Raw genomic sequence first — 19,859 nt, forward strand, 5'->3', positions numbered from 1 at the left:
AGGGAGAGAGCTGAGGAGTCAGTCCCCAGGGAGCAGCTGCAGAACTGCTCAGGAGAGATGAGAGCACTGGTACCCCCGGGCTGCCAAGAAAGGCTGTGCCCATCAGGTTCTGCCTAATGGTTCAAGAGAGGCAATATGTGAGATTTCCAAAGAGCTCTCAAAGATTGAAACCTGCACCAAAAAGCCGTGCAGCCACATCGTTACAATGATTCTGTACTGCAAAGTCATTTTCATTTCTGCTTTACTGAAAGCAATGAGATGTTCACAGGGAATGCTATAACCACAGGACAAAAGTCTTGCAGAGAATGTCATGAGGTGTCTGTCTTCTAGTTCCAAAAATTCAAATTCCAAAAATTTCCTGCAGATTGCAGAGGCAAAGGAAGCCTAAGGCGTCTGCACCCTCTAAAACTACATAGCTACTGGAAACAAAATTTCAAAGTCCAAGGAGCACTCTCTGCCTCAAATTTCAAAGAAATGTTGAGCGCACACTTCCACAGTTTATGCTACATCCTCCTGAAAATTAGATGACTTTTGCAAAATGCTATCCTACTTCCTCACTGCCTCCAGATTTTTACAAAGAGGATGGGGCCAGTTCTGGAAGGAGGTGAAGGTGGCATATAGTGCTGCCATCTTCAGTGGTGCTTCATGTTACACGGCTCACACCTACAGGAATCCTCCCACAGATATGCCCCAAGGAGGCCCCCAGTGGGCAGAACACAGTGTGGAGGCACAGTTCCCTCCAGATACCTTCCTGCTTGTGCTTCCCATCACACCATTTCCCCCCATTCTTTTCTTTCCTCAATGGCTGAACAAAAAGGGGACCTGTAAATATAGAAACTGCTACCCATACTGCTGTTCTTTTGAGCACTCATTCTAGGACCTGCCACAGGAGTTTATCTTCCAAATCCCATTCTGAGCCGTGTTATACTGTGTGTGCAATTACAGCCTTTGAAATACTGGGCTCTTTCAATGGACTGGAGATAACTGTGTGAGTACTGGAAAATAATATGACACGCTTTTGAAACCAGAAGTGATCAGAGAAATCATTAAATTTGTCAGAAGACAAGGGCTGAAATGGAGCCCCCTGTAGATGCTTGGCTGTGCTGCCTCCTTAGTGGGTCCTTCACAGACCTCCTGGAGCCAGAGGAGGCGGCACAGGCAGGGCAGAAAGAAGGAGAATACCCTTTGAACCTCCTGGAAGGACACTTCAAACCAAAACTGTAGCTGATATTCCGGTTACACAGTCAATGAAAATTCTTTCTGCTCCTCTGCCTATACAACCTCTCCCCTCCCCTCCTGCTACCCGCTCCTGAATATATTGGCCTGTTCCTGTTGCACTTAGTAGCCATGTAGGAACTTCAAAAAACAAATTCCTTATTAATTTGTGGCAGAAGGTGGGACAGAGTGCCCAAGGTGTTCCCTCTCCATCCTGTAAGGCAGCAGTCTGTGCCCAGGGGCTCCCTGCAGGGTTTTGTCTGTCTCTCTGGAGGAGGCATGTCTGGAGGTGCCCCTTTGCCAGCCAGCGGTGGAGGAACACCAGGGAGCTCAAAGTACTGGGGGAGGCCATCAAAACAGGGAAAAAACCATATGGGGTCGTCTGGGGTACCATGGTCTGGATTCAGGGAAAAAAGAAGAAGCAAGACCTACTGGGGGAGGAGAACGTTTCAGGGGAAACATCCCACCTTACTTTTGGGGACAGAAAATGCTGGCAAATTAATTGCTAAATGTGACTGTGTCAGGGCCAGGTTCTCCTGTCCAGATCCAACTACCAAATGCAGCAGTGGAAATTCAGCCATTTCACAGTTTTCATGACAAGTGCCTTTGACGTTCCCTTCTCTTTGAACATAAACATAATTTCCTCATGTCATGTCATTTATGGTGCCTATTGCAAGTTTTGATCAGTCCTTGAACATTTATTTTTGGGTGGAAACTGTTACCAAGTCTCATGAACCATCTCACTGCCAAGGACTGAAACCCCAAAATCCATACTTCTCTGTCACTCAGAACAGAGTTCCAGTATATATAGATTCATTTTAAAGTTTTCAGTAACAGGCAGTTTCAGGATTAGAATAGCATCAGCTTAACTAAAAGCAGCTTGAGATCTGGGTTGAGGACTGGAGCCATATTTTCTCCTTCATTTCTTAGCTTCATCTCAGTGCTATATCCCTAATAATCCCTCACGCTTCCCATGACTGAAGAGAAATCTCTAGGATAACCATCATACAAATATTCCAGCAACTTTCAATAATAAACATTCAGAGAACAAAGAATATTCCCGGAGGTTAAAGATCAGCAACAATCACAAGTATTTGGTTCCACGGAAAAAAATATTATTTTCTTTAGTTGATTGATTTCAGATGTTCAAATTCAGCAAAGAGAAAACAGAGGAAATTGATCCAAATCAAATATAAACCAGACTAAGCCTAAGCACAGCAGTCATCCATTTTACAGGGACAGTTGAATTCCTAACACTGCCTGAAAATCCTCTAGCAAAACCCCCGCTTCAGCTTTTAAAATCTTTCAGTGAAATGTCAGTTAGATCATCCCTTACCTGTAACATGAAAAGCTTATTTTGCTCTAAAAATGCTTCTTTCTTTCAGCTGTGTAAATCACCTTTGCACAGGTTGGTGCTGTCTGTCTGTGCTTATCCAGTTTATAGTTCCTCAGACTTGCCCTCAGAGATTCAATCAGCTCAAACATTAACTGCAGGACAATTATTGATTCTAATGACTAGGTGTGGTATGAAACAGCAGCCCTGTAAGGAAGCAAGGTAACTCCAAGGTAATTCAGTCTTCAATATTTTTTACATCCTTTGTGATTTTCTTTCTGACTTATTTTTTTTTCAGTCAGGCTGTGAGAAAAGAACATGCAGGGCATGGGTTGAAGGCACAGGGGAAAGACAGCATTTCTGTGGGAGAGAAGGCGGAGAGGAGAGGGCATGGGCCTTGGGTGGAGAGCATGTGTGCTACTTGCCTAGTCGCAGGAACAATTCACATTCAGAAGACAAGAATTTGGACATAAAGGTGGCTTGTTTTCACAGCAGATCCTTTCATGGGAAGGACCCAGACGAGCTAAAATAACTCATCAGTCCTCATGTTGGAAAGTTCAAATTCTGTCTGAGCTCTGCTAAAAATTTACTTTGGGTAACTTTGGGCAAATCAGTCTGTCTGCCCTTTTCCAGATACTTCTAATGGATGCAATCATTCCTTTCCCTTTGTGCCATCTTTCACATCTGTTTTATGCTTGCAGCCTTTCAAGGGAACTAGTCCCCACTAGTCTCTGCATTACGACACCTGCAGTAAGGGGAACTGAAATCCATTGGGCTGTAAAGGACAATGGTAAAACAAATAATCAATAAAATATATTTGAAAAAAAAACATACTTTTTTTTTTAATTGCAGTTCTTAAAATGTTATGCTTTTTGTATCTCACTTTTTAATATAGTGCTTATTTCAGAAGTTTTGGACAGGCTTATTTTGTTGTCTTGAGAAATGTTATTTTTCATCCAGGTTCTAACTTCTGCTTTCAATTTCCTCAGTCTGTCAGATTGCTCTTGAACACTGCTAAATTATTTGTGCAGTACATTATTTTCTGAATTATGTATCTAAAGAAAGAAGTGTTTAGAACTGATTGCAGCTCTAAAGTGTACAGTTCCGGAAAAAGTTAGGCCTTCTATTTGTGTTTCAGATCTTTTCCCTCAAAATCAGTGTTTGTTTCTCCAGGAAAAACCTCTAGGCTATACTTTCAGCATGCTTTAAAGCACAAGTGTTCTCCCTTCACTCATGCACTCAGAATGATTCAGACTCTCTCAAAGCTGTCTGCTAGCAGTGAGTTATCTTTAGAGCACAGCTCAAAACCAGTTTTGAATAAAGCATTAAAACTCATTGCTGTTGATTTCTAAATAAATATAATAAGGAGAGGGAAATATTAACTTTCTTGGAAATACATTGATTTTAAGTGACCTACATGCAGATTAACTGTGTACTAGTTGGATATGAATGGGCAGTACTTTCAACAAGAAGTACTAATTTTAAAACAGCGAGACGAGACTTCACACGGCAGAACATCCACAAATTCCTAATGACATTTTTGGTCCTCTTTCACATGACAAGTGTAGAGTAACTCAAGTCATGATGTCAGAAGTGCAATCCCTATAAACAAGTCAAGCATTTGTCTTTCAAGTACTAGTGTCTCTGCTTGGAAGTTCAATTACCATGAAGTGCAGTGTATTACCTGAAGTACAAATACCCAGAGGTAAGGTACCTAGTATGCCTAATTGAATGTCTCCATTATTTAAAGTCAGAGGTGAGCCTGTCATACCCAGTATCTTCCTCTGGCTGAAAAAGTTTCCCAGGCACAGAGCAACTGCCTACAGGTTGCAACTGCACAGGAGAAAAGAAAAAATCTCCCATGTCAAATGCATTACAAAGTCCAGAAGCACTTAAGGCTTTACAACAGTCATAACAGTGCCACAGATAAAATCACAAGAAGAAACTCAGCAGTGAGACTGGGCCCTTGAGCCAGCTGTTTCTCTGAGTAAATCCAAGGAAAAAAAGGCAAACGTCCAGGTGTTTATTGTGTGAATCATTGTTCGACGAGTCAGTTTTTCCAGAAACAACTCATATCATTAGTCACATCCTTTTCACCCTACCCATTTATCAACTTTGTCATTTCTCCCTCGCTCCTTCTTCATTTTCTCTTTTTGTCTTTTTACTTTTACTCCTGGTTTCCACTCGGCTGACATCTCTCCATGTACCTCTTCCACTTCCCAAACTAGCTGAACCTGCCTGACCTCAGCTTCCTTCCCTTTCTGTTTGTTTAGAAAATATTTCTTTTATGGATCTGTTAGGGTATGATAATTTCACAATATAATTAATGTGTGTCAACATGAGATAGTACCACTGGAGGAAAAAGAAGCATAGAAAATAATGCTGAAAACAAATTTAAGTTTCTATTGACCTGGTTCCTTCACTTCTCATGTGGCAGAATCACCTATACCTGCATCCTCCCTGACTGTAAAAGATGCAAATAATGACCAGTCTTAGTTTTCATAGCTAATGCACTGTGGGACTTTCAGCATCTGCTCATTCACATGGATGCCCTCTGTACATTGGTCAGTCACTCCACCCTTGCTGATGAGCTGTGCCCCCATATTCTCCCAGATGAGACTTCACAACCCTGCTGAGGAAAGGGTCCTACAGAAAGTATCTCCCAAACAATGTACCTCTCACCAGTGCACTTATAATGTATTTGCATGTTATCTCCATTGCTCTGATAGTTTCACTGACATAATTATGGTTTTGTCTGTATTTGCCTACTCTATATACTTAGTTTAGTGGTGTAACCTACTTATAATTGTCTGAAATTCTTTGAGAGACTCAGAACAGTGATGAGCTCTGATTTAGCAAGATTAGCTCTATTTAGTTTATTTTTACTAACCTTCCTAATACTACTTTTGCTTTGGGACATATGTCGTTCACTCCATTTATAGAAAGACCTAGTCATTCCTGCTAATGCTTTTCTTTGGTTTATTTCTTATTAAATTCTTCATATCACTAATCTTATTTTATAGAAGTCTGTTTTTTCCAAGTTCACTGTAGTTTTTCTACTTTTCCCTCTTTTCCTTTGTGAGGACTGTGGATTCTCATCATGGTATCATTACCAACACTGATATCATTGCTATCTCTTGTACCCTGCACTTCAAAATAAGTACATGCATCCCCATCAACGTTTCACTTTTTTCCTGACAATTCTATTTTCCTGACAATTCTTTCTGAAACACTTTACCCTTCTACACAAACAATTCAGTCTTAAATTATTCAGCCAAATCTCTGTAGCTCTCATAATCTTGAGAATATATTAAGTGTTAAAGGACCACATATTCCTTCCATTTAAAGTATTCTTCAAACCTTCCTTTGACATCTCTCACTCTCTTTTGGTAGCTTTGCCCTTTCTATTGTTTATACCCCAGTTCACATTGAGATAATTTGTCTTTATACAATGGTGTGACAATTGTGCTGAGGAGAGGGTATCTAGACAAAAAAGCACAAACCAAGAAAAGCAGATGAACATGTTTTTGTGAGCAATCATCCAAAACAAGAGACATCATGACAAAAGGCATAAGGGAGAGAGGTAAACCAGGTAGGCATGTGTTGGAATAGGACCAAAGCTTGGCACTGACTGTTTAGAAAGCTCTGCACAAAAGAGGGAAGGCAGAGGTATCCAGTAGTTCACAGTAATAGTGCTTGCTGGCCAGTGAGTGAAGCTACACCATTTGTGTGGCCCTGTTCTCCTGTCCGGGAGATGTGGCTCTTTGACTGCTCTGTGTGTGCTGTGCCTTGGATGATGAAAAGCTTGCCTCTATCACCCCTGTCCCCAGAGCCTGCTCTTCAGTTTCACCCAGCTAATCTGAATTCTCAATTGGATCAGTCCTCCTGTCTGAGGTAGCAGAAAACAGATGACCAAGATCTCAGGAGAGGCACCTGAAAAGGTTCCCCAACACTGTCTTAGAAGCAGAGACCCTTCCTGCTTGCTTCCTTCCTCTCAGCAGTCATTGTGGGTTGCCCGTCTGCTGGAAGACATGGGCTCTGCTCTTTCTCAGGGAAGTTCACATACAATTTTAACCCCCCTGAGGGGCACAGTCCTTCCCTGTTGGTGCTGCCATGTATCTCCAGCTTCTGTGTTTGGCTGTCCTCAGAGTACTCCATGTCCATTCTGCTGGTGTAATTCCCCTAGCCCCTGCTGTGTCTCAGCCTAGCCACCACCCCAGCAGCCCTTTACCCTCGTGGTACCTCATTCTTGACTTGCAGTGACAGTGATGCCACCTCTCAGCTTGACAGATGTCTCCTAAGCCGATTTCATTTGTTGGTAGGTGTGGCTGCCCTCAAAGCAGGAGGAAGCTGAATCAGCACCACATCTGACTAATGAACAGCACATGCCCACCTCCATTCTCAGAGGATCTCCCTGAAGGGCTTGGTCAGCCCCATCCCTGCAGAAGGTGCCCCACACACGTGGCACTCCCGGGCTCTGTCCCCAGGCGTGGCGCTGTGACCTCTCCCACCGCACACTCCTCACTGTCCTGCCCTCTGCACCACTGCCACAAGAGGCCTGCTGAGAAGTTCCCCACTTTGCTGCTGCCAGGCCCTGGCCCCTGTTAGCTGCTGAGCTAATGCTGTTGAGCTCCTCAGCTATTAAACTTGCACAGGTCAAGATGATAGATTTTAGTTTTCCTTTTTCTTCTTGCAAGCAATGACATAATGGAACCAAGTGGCTCTTCTGGAATAAACAATGCATATTCTAGAGATTACTTGTGTTTGCTCTACATGCAAGACCTCCAAAGAAGATAAAACTTGAGCTGCATACTGTAGCATGGAGATATGCCCTTTCTTTCAGGATGCTGGTGTCCTGTAACATGATGTCTTAAGGTGGCACACACATGAAGACTTATAAACTGCATATTTCAAAATTAATTTTTTCATCATAAATGAGAAGAAACAATTTTTTAACTCTTGCATCCATAATTCAATACCTATATAGACATGTCCACATTCGCATAGCTCAAAATATATAACACTGTATAAAATCTAAAAAGAAAATGCAAATCTTTCCTCATCCATAGTCTTTTTACAAGGCTTGATAGTATTATGACATGAAATAACCATCAAGCTGGCAGACTGATGCTTCTTTATTCACACACAGACATAAATGCAGATAGTCTTAGAGTCTATCATCTGGGAGTACATGCCCACCTGTAGGACACTGAAATAGGGATGATAAAACAAAGTAGTCTCTAGGGCTTTGTTTATCACTGTGGTCACAGATTCTGCTGTCTGAATTATTACATATAGCAATCACTGCATGAAAATCAGAAATAAACTCAGGAGCAGAGCCCAGACACCAAGATTCCTCCTTCAAACTGAAGCAGGAGTTAGGTGCTCTTCATTCTCTTTCTCTTATCAGAAATCACAGCCAGGCAATCCCCTCAGATCTTGGGCAGGATCTGCAGCTCTGGCTCTCAGGTGTAGGGACAAACACTTTTGCTGCAGACATCCAAGCCTCAGAGCACAGCCAGCCCTGTGTTTAGCCTTCCCTGGAAGGGAAGTCCCCATTACTGCAGCTCACTGATTCACCTCCTCACCTTCTGGATTTACCCTCCTGAGGTTTTTGCTGGCCCTGTTAGCTGAGTCAGGAATAAAGGCTTAGAGCTTTAGGAATGAATTTTGCTCTGTGCTTGAGAAAAAAAAAGCCCAGCAGTCTTTCAACTTTTTATTATATCTTGTTCTTAATTTCTTAATTAAAAATTAGTATTATTGTGTATATGAGATATGAAATATGTTTACAGTGACTGACTTACAAAGTAAACTGAAATTCAGTGGACCATATAGACAAATCTGCAGTGCCTGGGCAGTCCATGTCCTTTAGCTCAGAACCTGGAAAACTGGCCTTTGAATGAAAACATATTTCAAAACCCAGCACAAATGACTGGAAACTGGTGCTCTTTGTGTCCCTCCCTCCCAACCTCCCAGCTGTGAATACAGAATGAGTTTCTGCTGCTCAGGCTTACCTGACTCTCCCTTTGCCCTGACTGTGTAAAACCAGCAACAGGAAGGAATATCACTCCAACAGCCTCATCTCAAGTCTGATGACTTGAAAGGGCAGGATTTATTGTTTCCATACTAGTACAAGCCTCAGAAATGCAGAGCTTGACCAGTGAAGAAAAACTGGTCAAGGTTTATAGTTCATAACCAACCAGCTTACTGTCCTGGGATAGGTTAAAAAAAAAACCTCTTAGCCTGAGCACAGATAAGTCAGACGTGGCTCATTTTCCCCCGTGGTTTTAGCTCTTCTCTTCACCATGCAGATAATATTCATACTGACAATGCTTTACATCACAGGGTGGAACTTTCAGAGCTGATAAGATACTAAGTGTTTCCTTGAGCATAGGACTTCTTACACACACTTGTACCAGCAACTGTAATAGAGAGAAAGCAGCAAACTTCAGCTCATCAGGAATTCTTACAGGCAATTGAGTTCCCCGAGTATGTTTCCCTAAATGATACCTGCATTTCTGACACTGAATTAGCTTCCTTGAAGCCTTTGACAAGGGTAGGAATAGATAGCAAGGGACTGAATATTCACATTGATTTGAACATGCAATGAAAGTACTTCATGTCCAAATATCAAACTTGGGGTTCATTTTAGCACACATTCTTTTCAGGGGAGCTTGCAGGTGGTCCTAAATGGGATTTCTGCTGCAAAAATTGCCACAAATCAATTGTATTACCACTCATCTCAGCAGGACCATGAGGTCTGATTGCAGCTGTGCCCTCCACTGAAAGTATTACAAACTTCCAAAGTGACAAAATGGGAGTCAAATCTTCTAGGGTTTTGGCAATTTCACTTCAGAGTCAAATTACACAGCTCACCTGATAAACCTGAATTGATTCTGAGACTGACCTTTAGCTATTGGGAGGAATTCTACATTCATTAGAGGCCAAGCCAAGCACAAATAATCACACTTATTTCAATTACCCACTTTGGTAATCAAGACCTGGTCATATGGGCGAGCCATTAGAGAATGAGGCCTATGGTCTGCAAGAGAGGAGGGTGCACGTTTTGTGTTGCCACCACCTACAGTGAACACTATTTAAAGAACTAATTCCTGTGCTCAGAATAGAAAATGTCAAAAGTACCACATAATTTTAACTTCTGCCAGCTATGGATGACCAGCTTTTGTTGGCACACCATACACAGGCTAGGACCTCAAGGGACTTTCTGTGGGACTTTGATTTCTGTGACTAAATAACTGTGGTATTGGGCTATCAGTGTATGTACTTCGTGTTCACTTCTGTACTTCCAAAGATTACAGTGCAACCATTTTAGCTCTTTTTCTGTCTCCCTTGTGACTTATATGGAAATGCCTCCCTGGACATACACCTCTGCTTGACATTTATGGAAACTCCATGACTTAATGCCCTCCATCATCTCCCATCTTCAAGCCTCAAGTGTGCATCTATCTCATTACTTTTCAAGTTATAAGGACAGCAGCAGGGTAAGTTCATCAGTTTAGAAATATCTCTGCCTTTTTGCATCTCAAGGTCAGTGCAGACAGAGAATGAACTGTTAAAGGTCAGCGCCTTTAACAGTGCCCATGAGAAGCAGTGCTGTGGTGTTGGCTTTGGCTGCTGGCACCAATATCCATCCTAGACCTTAGTGATCCAAGCCCAGCAAAGCTGAAACTAAATGCTGTGCATTCAGGTGTTAATCTCATGCTCAAAGACAACAGGATTGACTTCCTCTTGAGGAGCCCAAACGCGAGGTCAAAGGTTTCACTTGGAGACAGAAGCACAAAGCTGCTTCCTTTTGCCCTGGACTCCAAGCAAGGTCTTGTGACAGGTTGGGCTGGGGTCAGGGCAGCACCTCATGGCTTCTCTCAGGCTTACATTTCCTTCCTGTAGGTGCAGCCCAGGCCATATCACCAGCACAGGTACAGCAGGGCAGGGCTGAGCAAACAAGAGTCCTCGCTCCCAGCAGCCGCTGTGCCGTGGGGCTGAATCTCCTCCCAGTCCAAAGGGAGACCAACACACCTCGGAGCTCATCTGTTACACCAAAACCAGCCTGATGAAGAATACTTTGCCTGAACTTCTTGGTCTTGATGTGTCTTGTCTAAGTGCTGAGTGAACACAGCAGTTCATGGGATATTGAATAAGTTGCATCAATTACTGGTTAATAAATACATTTATATAATGCATTATGTGAGTTCCAAGTATTTTGTAGACTTGGATTAATCAAATTCTGCAAGTTCTATAAGGAAAACCCTCTCCTTTCCACAGAAGGGGTTCTGCCATCAATTCCAGGCATTCAAAAACAGTAATTCAGGCCCCAAAATACCATGGTGGTCTTAAAAAGGTCTCAATAAGAACAACAATGTGAATGAATGAATGAATTAATTAATTAATATATTTTTATTCACCTGTTGCCATGTGACCCTTAATGTTTCATTACAGTTATGGAGATTGGAGGGAGTTTTTTTGAGCAACAGAAATGTTCTCACATACTCATAAATTTGTAGAATCTATCAAACAAAAATAAGACTGTCTCAACGCAGTGTGATTAGAAAATAAAAATATAACTTTGTCTGAATTTCCTGTGTACTTTTCAATTGAATTACTGAGCTATTTGGAACTACAGAGATCTTTATCTCCTATCTCTAATTAATCTAAAGGATAAAGAACTTGTTATTAGCCTTTGAGTTGTGTTCATGAAACAGTAGTTCTGGTAGTAAGTTTTTGTGAATGACTTGATGGTAAGTTAAACAGGACAATGAGCAGCTAATGCAGAAAGAGAAACAACACATTTCCAATGTCTTTGGTATTCATGCAACCTACTGTAACTAGATCACAGAGAGGAGAGATGGGATGATGGTGAGATGTTGCTCTTTGTGGTACCTGTCCACATTCTTTTAATAAAACCGGAGAGGGTTTTGTCCTTTGTTGGACAAAATATATTTACCTACATTCCTATATATTTTCAAAACATTTTACTTTTACTTCAGTCCTGAGATTTCTGTGTTGTATAGTTCTTTGCTGATTTTCCCTTAGAATCACAGAACTGGTAAGGCTGGAAGGAACAGGACACAGTGGATTATCTGGTCCAACCTGCCTGCTCACCTACAGTGAGGGAGACTCCACAACATCTCTGGGCAATCTGCTCCAGTGCACAGTCACTCACAGAGTAAATTTCTTCCTCATAGTCAGGTGGATCTTCCTGTACATCAGTTTCTGCCCACTGCCTCTTGTCCTTTGGCTTGGCACCACCGTGAAGAGCCTGGTCCATCCTCTTGTCACCCTCCCTTCAGAGACTGATGGACATTGGTGAGGTCCCCTCTCAGTTGTCTCTTCTTCAGGCTGAAAAGGCCCAGCTCTGTGAAGAGTTTTAAGAAAGATGCTCCAGTCCCTTAACCATCTTTGCAGCCCTCAGATGGACCTGGAGTCTTAATTATTTGCATCTTTTGGTTATGGTGCTTCACTACTATAAAAAAAGTGTCTAATTTTTTAAAATTATATCCTGTATTTAAGAGGTGTGTCCATCACTTTTGCCCTTGGGGTGGTGGGTAGGGGGACAGGCATTCCCCAGCCTGGTCCACTGCACAAGCACTCCCAGGTGGATGCTGGTGTGCACTCTGCTCACCTCAGCCAGCTTTGCTGGAGAGAGGTGCTCTCATTAAGACTCAGCTGCAATGGCATCAACTAACTGCAAGACCACCTTGGCCAGACATTGACTCTTTCATTCATTCTCTCTTTAACTGAAGTTTTGTTTTAAAAGTATCTTTTTTACTAAGAATTGAATTTTCTTTACATAAATGCAAATTGCTTTAACTCAGAAGTAAAGAGAGATGTACCAACCTAATAATGTATTTGATATTCTGGTTGCTTTTAAAAGCAGCCTTGAGAGAAGTAGCAAAACCTTGAAAGGTTTTGAAAATGGTACAGCATTTCAGGAAAAAATAAAAGCTGAAATTGTGTATGTATAGTTCTACTATAAGGGGATTTTACAGTAAATTTCTACAAAGTACTAATTACTCTTAGAATTGGTCACTTCATGTCTCCACAAGCTTTTGCTGAATTCAGTTTGGTGAGAATGACAGGAACAAATTTATTTTCTTTATTTTTTGCTGTTTATGGAGTCCTGTTATAAACATGTGCAGACTTCCTGCTACTCTTTAAGAGTGAATGTCAGTTTTAATGCATTAAGTTTTGTCTTTCTTTGCTTTTTGCTACATTGGAAGTTAAGTCCATATTTTTACATAGACACGTTCTAGATTGCCTACAGAAAGAAAAGCAATTTGATGAGTAAGCACAAGTATAAGGGAATGTTATAGAAATGTTAAATAAATCCTGTTTAAATAGCATATCTTTATTGTCTATTATAAATAATAAAGATTTTATTCATATAACATATAAATTCATATGTCCTTAATTAATTTTTATGGGTTTGCTCTTTATCTCATATGTGTAATACAAACACTTCATATCTTGAGCACAATTCCATTATACCTGTATAACAGTACCTGTAGCACTGTTCTAAATTTTTGTAACTAATTTTTACCCAATCTGAAAAAAAAATCTTATATTTTATCAGAGGTCTTCCAGAAATATATTTTCATGCCATTAGGGATCTCTGTAAGTGACTTTTGCTGAGCCTGTAGAAGAAGACATTCAATGCAGATAGCTCAGGCCAGGGCACCTGTGGCACCAGCCAGGTGATCAGGCACTCAGAGAGGCTCAGAGACAGCAGTAGATGGGGGCTCAGCAAGGAAGAGCCCAGAGAAACACCCACACAGGCATGAAAGCCCAGGTTTCCTTTCTTCAGGGTCCCTCTGAGCCTGAACAGCTCTGTTGTTGTACCAATATTCAATCACTTTAAAGAGTCAGAGATCTGAGATGCTGCAATGGGAGATCTGCGATCAAGCTGCTAAGGAAATCTGGTCTGGCTGCATGAGAGGGGGATGTGCAGGGGCTCAGAGGTGCACCCCTGGGGTCACTGGGGCTGCCTGCTGAGCAGGGGTTGGTCTCAGCGCTGAGAGCCCATGGGGTGGGGGTCTGCCAGCCAGAGGGGCATCCTCTCGGAATCTCTGCTGGTCAGAGTGACCCTGAGATGTGTTAGAAAGTCTCTTTTCTCAGACCGGAGGTGGAAGAAGGAGTCAGAACTCTTCAGTTCTTGTTTTTAAGGTCATTTATTGTATATTATCTATGAAATTCTTTCTCCTGGCCTGCCAAGGCCCGCTCAGCAGGACAATCAGAGGCACTCTGCCTGCCCCGGGGCGGTGTTATCTTTTTATGCTAAAAACTACATATACATTATTTACAATAACTTTCCAATACCTATCACCTATGTTAGACAGTGAGCTTCTACTCTAAACCAATGTAAAAATGCCAACATCAACCAGAAGGTGGAGGCTAGGAAGAAGAAAGAAGAAGGACAGGGCCACCCCCATTTCCCCCCAATTCCTCCATCTTGGGACCCCAAGCCCCCATTCTAAAAACCCCAAAAAATTTATTTTTCGCCCCATGACAAACTATTATTCTACTTAAACTCTTTTGACTTGTAATTATTCATTTAAAAGTTGGTAATTGTTTTTTCCAAGGGCTAAATTAAAGGATCAGGGGTCTTGGGCTCTGTGCCAAGGTCTCTGAGCCCCCTGGGAAGGGGCTCGAGCCCTCCAGGGCAGCCAGAGGAATTTCCTGGGTTCCGACAACATCCGAGTGCCTGACAGGAAAGCTTCCTAACAGGCTGCTGGAGCCAGGGGGCTGCTGTCAGACCAGCTGATGGCAGCTGGCTGACACTGGCTTCATGGGTTTGCTGAGACCTTTTGATGCAAAGGGCTGTTGCAAACTAGCAAAGATTGCAATGGAGAGCAATCCTGCTGCATTGGAGCTACTGACAGAGCCCAGGAGGGCAGGACCCAGCAGGCAGAGCAGGGCCACAGTGCTACATGGTCTTCCAGGGGATGTTCAGAGGTACTGTGCTGGGAGGCTTCTGCTACACCAAAATCCATGCAGGTCTGGGAATTTGCACAATAGAAACACTGCAGTATTTTCTCATTTAAAGTAGTTTAATTTTCTTTAGCTAGGCTGATGTTCACCATAGATTTTGGCATACGTGTAAGCATTTGACCAAGGTTATTTTATTTCTGTAAATGTGGTTAATATTTCTGAAACTGCTTTAAATACATGTTGCATATGGTATTTTATTTCTGTAAATGTGGTTAAAGCTTCTGAAACTGCTTTAAATATATATTGCATGCAGGCAACAATGTGACTTCTGAAGACAAGTGTAATTCTTAATCTCATGTTTCAAGGTCAAAATCTCAACACTATATAACTCTATGTCTTACATGCATTCTCTTGCCATCATGCTAAATTAGCTTTTTAATTAGAGAGGGAAGAGTTTGTTGATTTACTTGTATTGCAGCAAATGTTAGCAAAGATTTTGCCAAGGATAGAATCATTGCTGTAATTGCACAGTGGCAGAGCCTGCACATTGACTGAGGCTAAAGTTCTTCAGAAGGGCTTCCTCTACCATGTAGCATACACCACTCTAGAGTGTTGTAACCACCCACAGGTGGACCAGGAACAAGGATTTCCCCCCCCAGAAGCCAGAGTTGTCACTGATAGCTTGTACTTCAGCATTGCAGCAGGTGCCATCCACCAGGGACACAGATGTTCTGCACAGTCCCTATGGCACTCATAGCAAATCCTGCTTTCCAGGGAAAAGTATTTAAATCTTTTTGTGGATCTGAAGCACTCTGGTCATTTGTCTCTCCTATTTAAACAGAAATTCTCGATCACTACACTGGTGAAATACTGCAAGTAGAAACTATAAAAGTAGTGGATCAGATGTGGAGCTGGACCATAAATAAGGTTTGTCTGGACCTCTCCCAGCAGCAGGTCTGTAAGTCCTCAGCCTTCTCATAGCAGAGCCCATGTTTCTTATCATCCTCATGTCCCTGCAGAGCAAATGCACCATGCTCCACATGTGGCTGCCAGGGCGGGAGGTCACCTACTTCTTCCTGAGGAACATGCTTCCCAAAACACAGCGGGCAGCATTGAGTCCTGCGCTCAAAATGGCATCTTTCAAGCACATAAGGCAGTACTGCTCTCAGCATGAAGAGAGCATGAAGAGACACAAGTGAAATATGAGTTTCTTCAAACTAGGTCTTATAAACTTTTGGAGATATATTTCACACTCAAGATAGTTCAGCTACTTTAGAAGACATAAAATCAGCAGGATGGCTTCCGTGGTAGTGTTGGAAACAAAAAGGTTTTAATAAAAGGCAAAATAACAAAACTCTTTACAGAGGAAAACTGAGCTACGTGTAAGAGCCTTTGCCCTTAGTAAAACACCTCACAAAATTAGTTTCTTTGTTCTCTTCTTTTTCTAGTAAATTGCTTAAGCAGGACTTTTTTGCTTCTGTCCAATTAGCTATCCTTAACTTTGAAGTCCCCCAGGTCCTATGAGATGTCTTGTCACCTAATTAAAAAGAGAAACTTCTGAGCTTATTTCCTTTTTAAGAAGAGAAAAGATAATTTTATCACTCCATCAACTAAAAGCACATTCCTATACATACAAGTTTGTTAAGCAGACTGTCTATAATTGCATCTGAAGTCAAGGAACAGATTATAATTAAAATTAAGACATCATCCTTAGCACTGAAGTTGCTATAAACTCAGAGGGATCTCTTTCCAACCAAATTCTATTAATGAAATTACTTTTTCAGGCAAAATGTGAGTTAACTAGTGCTATCACACGGACTGCAGCTCTTTTTAATGGCTTTTGGAAATATGGACCACAAGTTATTAAAGACATTGCCTTTACAAACTAAATGGATAATTAGACTTGCACAGAATTTTTATTTTCCTTCATCCAACATGCCTCCATTTCTAAGCAGTTTAGAGAAAAGTCTGCTTATTCTCAATACAATCTTGTTTCTATGTGTGCCAAAGTACAGAGCACTTCCAGGCCCCCACCCACGGGAAATAAGAGCACACCTTCAAGGAAGTGGTCCAGGTGAAACCATGACATACTTCCTGCTCATGCAGCAGTGATGTAACTTCTTATTCACAAACAAAGCAACTGATCCTTTTTTGGAACCTAGTGCTTTCTTGTTTCAATAAAAAGGACACAGTCTAGTCCTCAGAAGACCATTACTGTGAGTAACATCAGCCAGACTATTTGCTTGAGCAAAAATCTGCAAGCGTGTTTGCTGCAGGCATCTGTCTTCCTGCTCACTGTATGATGCAATCCCAAACCCTGGCAGGGATGACAGAGCTGCCCTTTGCCAACTTGTCACTTCTTTCCAGGTTTCCATATAAGATACATATCTACAAGGTCTTGATCTGATAATACTTATGAGGAAAAATCTTGTTGCACTCAGCATATGGAAGTTGTAACCTGTAACCAAATATATGTATTTACATCCCTAATTAGGACAAAAGCTGTGCATTACAAATTGGTAATTTTCAAACTATTGCATGGAAGAGATGCATTTGAATGGAGCATAGTTAACATAAAAACTATTTTTTGATGATGAAGGATCTCATAAGACTGAGTGGGTAGAAAGAGGGCAGGTGAGCAGTCACAGTTCACCGTGGTCCGAAGATGGTGTCTAACGGCAGCCAAACATGTCAGCAAACATGTCAACACACATGGGACATAGTCAAAAAGTGGACTGAAAGCATGAAAGAAAATTACATTTTGTCACTCTAACAGAGGAAAAAACCCTGTATTTTGTCATTCTTTAAAATTTAGCATCTAGAGCAGAATGAACTGCAGCCTCTCTCTCTCTCTCTTGCAGAGCATGAAAGAAGGAACAGTGAAGGGCAACAAACACAGCGAAGTGGTTCGAGCAGCTGCCTTAAGGGAGGTACTAGCAGGTTTTGGACTTTTCAGTGTGGAGGGGAGAAGGCTGAGGGGGAAATGGCAGATAATTTCAGTTTCACAAAGCTAGTGGGGAAAGTGAGTGAAAAACTGCTTCTCACAAGGTCCCATAGGTGATATTCTAAACCGCATCTCCTATTGCTACTTTGAGACAACATAGAGCTGGAAGAACCACAAGTCCAAAGTGGTAGGGCATTTCTTCTCTCTGGGTTCTTAGATTCTTTTTTGATAGTTATTCAGGGTCAGTCTGAAGTCCATAAACCAAGGAATATCAATTTGCTTTGCCAAGCTGCACTGGCAACCTCTGTTCCCAGGGCTTCATCAGCTGAGCACACCATCCCAGCCCCAGCAGAGATGCCAGTGGAGCTGCTTCTGTCCAAGTCCATGTGCCCTACATCCTGGTGGGGCTGAGCAACTTCCAAATACTACTGCTGGCAAAAATCCTACCGTGGGTGCTAAGGGAGCATTCCAGCTTACTTTGGAATGGAGCAAGGCAAGGAGGAGCAAATGCAGCCATTCATGACACTAGATTGCACCAAAAGGAGGAGGAAAACCTTAAAGCGCAGAAAACTGAGAATAAAGTTTAAAAGCAACTAAAGTGGCATTGTGGCAGTAAAGCTTGAGAACACTCCACTGGGCACCACTCAGCGATTCAAGGTGTGTAGAGAGGGAATTCATCCTGAACAATTTGAGAGCAAAGCTGTGGATTGTAGAAATGAAAGACACAGGTAGACATAAAAATAGTGGCCTGGCCATGCCAAAATTATTGTGGTCCATTCTGAGCACAGTGGAAGTTAGACCAGTGAGCAGTTCAGTGAAACACTCACAGCCTCAGAGAACGGGTGCAAAGATCAGCAGGGCCTCCAGAGGAGCAGCACCAAGCTCCCCCTCACCCCTGCATGGGAGGGACACAGCCCAGTGCCTTCCCCTTGCTCCTCCTGCTCTCCACTGCTCACCACACCAGGTCTGGTGGGGGACACGGTGTCCCAGGCTGGTCTCACCCACCAAATGCAAGTGGGGAAGAAAGGCTGGTGCCTGCATGCAGTTAGTACAGATGCAGGAGCTGAAGTCAGGCATCCTTCAGTGTATCCTTGTGATAGTCTGAATTTTCTCATTGAAATTCCCACCTGCCTTTCTCCTGTAGGCCCAAAGAGCAGTCAGAGGTCAGCTCTGGGCACCTTGTGTCTAACAGGAGGCTTTTGAGTGCACACAAGCAGAGTATCAGAAACAACTCCTATTTAGAAAGTAATTTCACTTTTAAATTACTCATGCATAAATTTCAAGACTTGGAGGAAGTGTATTACACTAATCATTTTCTCAGCAAATTATTAACCATGTTCCAGGTAGCACTGTAAAATGAGGCACACAGGACCTGTCTGCTCTGTCCTGGGTGTGTTGTCCCCACCGTCTGACTGCAGGGAACCTGTTGCAGCAAAACTGCTCAAATCACAAGGAACTTGCACAGTGAATTTCAGTGGCTCTAGGCAAAAAACCCCAAACATTACCTTGATGATCTCACATTTGTGATTACAGAGGATAAATGTAGAAGTATTGCAGGCCCCTGTGTGAGGTGGTCACTGAGGGAGGAGTGGGACTTGCTGCAAGATCTGTGGGAGATTTCTGGAGTGACAGTACCAGGAGGGGCAGGTGGGGAAGCTGTCAGGTTGCACACTAACATCATGGGTTCTCTGGCCATTCCATATGCTGGGATTCACCCTTTTTCCTGCCGCCATCCCTGCATTGCATCCCTGCATCTGGCTCGTGGTCCCTTCGGGAAGCAATGGCAGAAACAAGGCTTCTCCACAGCTTTCTGATGAGAATAACCTGGTATTACCTTTTTAACTGCAGGGGGTTACATTTAGAGAATTAGAAGTCACTCTATAAACCTCCCACAGAGTCTGCCATGTTTAAAAGTGCTGGCAGTGTATGACCAGCAATGTGACATTTTAGCAAGATTTTAACACAAGATGCCACCTGTGTCTTGGGTGCTACTGCAAACCTACTGTTGCATGGGTCCTACAAGTGAGAAAACACAAAAGAAAGTGTTTTGTTCTGTCCTCTCTCCTATGCTACCACAATGAACCGGAACTGGTGGGACTGCAGGCAAGGCAGACAGGTCTCATTAAATATTATTTAATGCCTTTAGAAGCCACATCTGACAAAACCTACAGTGTGCTGAACACCACCTCAGCCCACAGCATTTGCCCTCCTAACTGAGCAATGAGTTAGTCCAGGAAAAGAGCTGGAGAAGAACCAGCCCCAGAGCTCACAGTGGCGCTTATCTCCTGTGCTTGTGAGTCAGACACAGGAATGGTTTGCATGATGCATTCAGCTCTACAGAGGAGAGAGATAAGTGTGGCTGCCGGGGTTATGTCTTGTTTAGTTAGCTCTTGGATAATAAGTCATTTGGGTAGGAATCCT

This window comes from Camarhynchus parvulus, chromosome 2 (assembly GCF_901933205.1).
Source record: "Camarhynchus parvulus chromosome 2, STF_HiC, whole genome shotgun sequence".
Lineage (NCBI taxonomy): Eukaryota > Metazoa > Chordata > Aves > Passeriformes > Thraupidae > Camarhynchus > Camarhynchus parvulus.